Consider the following 2,606-nt stretch of genomic DNA (forward strand, 5'->3'; position numbering starts at 1 on the left):
ACAAATGGGATCTAATTAAACTAAAGAACTTCTGCACAGCAAAAGAAACTACCATCAGAGTGAACAGGCAACCTATAGAATGGGAGAAAATTTTTGCAATCTACCCTCCTGACAAAGGACTAATATCCATGATCTACAAAGAACTTAAGCAAATTTACAAGAAAAAAACAACCCCATCAAAAAGTGGGCAGAGGATATGAACAGACACTTCTCAAAAAAAGACATTTATGCAGTCAAGAGACACATGAAAAAATGCTCATCATCACTGATCATCAGAGAAATGCAATTCAAAACCACAATAAGATACCATCTCACACCAGTTAGAATGGCAGTCATTAAAAAGTCAGGAAAAGGCAGATGTTGGAGAGGATATGGAGGAAAGAAACGCTTTTACACTGTTGGTGGTAGTGTAAAGTAGTTCAACCATTGTGGAAGACAGTGTGGTGATTCCTCAAGGATCTAGAACTAGAAATACCATTTGACCCAGAGATCCCATTACTGGGTAATATACCCAAAGGATTATTAAATCATGCTACTATAAAGACACATTCACACGTATGTTTATTGTGGCACTATTCACAATAGCAAAGACTTGGAACCAACCCAAATGTCCATCAATGATAGATTGCATTAAGAAAAAGTGGCACATATACACCATGGAATACTATGCAGCCATAAAAAATGATGAGTTCATGTCCTTTGCAGGGATATGGATGCAGTGAGAAACCATCATTCTGAGTTAACTATCACAAGGACAGAAAATGAAACACTGCATGTTCTCACTCATAAGTGGGAACTGAACAATGAGAACACTTGGACACAGGAAGGGGAACATCACACACTGGGGCTTGCTGTGGGGTGGAGGGAGGAGGAAGGGATAGCTTTAGGAGATATACCTGATATAAATGACGAGTTAATGGGTACAGCACACCAACATGGCACATGTATACATATGTAACAAACCTGCATGTTGTGCACATGTACCCTAGAACTTAAAGTATAATAACAAAAAACCAGGATGAATGGATTACCATATCAGCTTCTGCATTTAATCTGTTGCAATATGTTGTTTTGTTGGTTGTATATAAAGAAAAACTTGGCTTAGGTACATATGATGCTTATAAACGGAGGAGTATTTTAGTAACTATTTCAGGTAAAGTAGTATCTTTTTGATACTGCATCATAACTTGATTAGTCTGATAAATTAAAACTTAATTTTAACATGAAAAATGAATCCATATTCGTAAACTTTCATATGCGTCTATATTAAAACTCATCATTCTATCTTGAACACTTGCTGCATGGATGTTTGAGGGTTCTTGGTGGCCTCAGGACTACCTGGAATACACTTCGAGAATCAACAAACTACACAAAAAAGAAGCAAATATGTAGATTGCCTGAGCAACATTATCAACCATAATTATATAATTAATATTTATGGAATACTATACCCAACAACTGTAGAATTCACATTTTTAAATTATATCTGGTATATCTATTACAGATCAACCATATCCTGGGCTAAATAGTAATTAATATGACTGGAATCAAACATACGTTCTAACCACAATAGAATTAAACTATACATAAATACTGGGAAGATAGTTAGCAAAATAGCAAACATTTGGGAAATTAAATAATAAATCTGTAAACAATCCCTGGATCCAGGAGAAAGTAGAAGGGAAATGAGGAATAGTTTGCACTGAATGATAATGAAAATAAATATCAAAGTTTATGATATGAAGCTAATTTAGTGCTTCAGAGGATATTTTTGGTTTTATTTTTATAACTGTATATCAAAAGATAAATTCACTGATCTTTTATAAAAGATAAGCTTATCTTTTATAATTAAAAAGATAAATTCCCTAATCTTCCACATTTAAAGGTTAGATAGAGGAGAGAAAACTAAAATCAAAATCAAAATAGGTATAGGAAAGGAGACAATAAAATAAAATCTTATATTAACATGTCAAAAACATAGATAATGGAACAAAACTAAAGTCAAAACCTAGTTCTATGAAGAAAGACCAACAAAATCAACAACCTCAAAACTAGATGGATCAAGAAAATAAGAGAGACAACGCAAGCCACCAATATGAAGAACAAAGAGGTGTTATCAGACAGAAACTGCAGACATTAAAAAGATACTGGAACAATATTATGAACAACTTTGTGCCAATAGCACTTAGCCACAGTGGACAAATTTCTGGCAAAATACAACCTATTAAAAGTATTACAAGCATATTCTTAGATTTACATAAAATTTAAAGCAGCATAGAATATCCTCTGCAACTTTAAAAATCAATAAAAAATTAGAAGACTATTTGACATAAAGACTAAGTATAAATTACAATAGTTACTACAATGAGGAATTAGCTTTAAAAATTTCAGATTTAGAAATGAACAGAAGAGAACCTAGAAATCATATGCCAATTGCCTCATACAATATTTTTTTTCCTAAGAAGTTGCCAAAATATTCCAGTGAGAGAGGCAAGATTTTTAAATGTTTCTGGAGTCACTGGATATCTATGTGGGCAAAAATGGAAATTTTATCCTGGCTAACACGGTGAAACCCCGTCTCTACTAAAAATACAAAAAAACTAGCC

Source organism: Mandrillus leucophaeus, unplaced genomic scaffold (assembly GCF_000951045.1).
Source record: "Mandrillus leucophaeus isolate KB7577 unplaced genomic scaffold, Mleu.le_1.0 Scaffold468, whole genome shotgun sequence".
NCBI classification, from domain to species: domain Eukaryota; kingdom Metazoa; phylum Chordata; class Mammalia; order Primates; family Cercopithecidae; genus Mandrillus; species Mandrillus leucophaeus.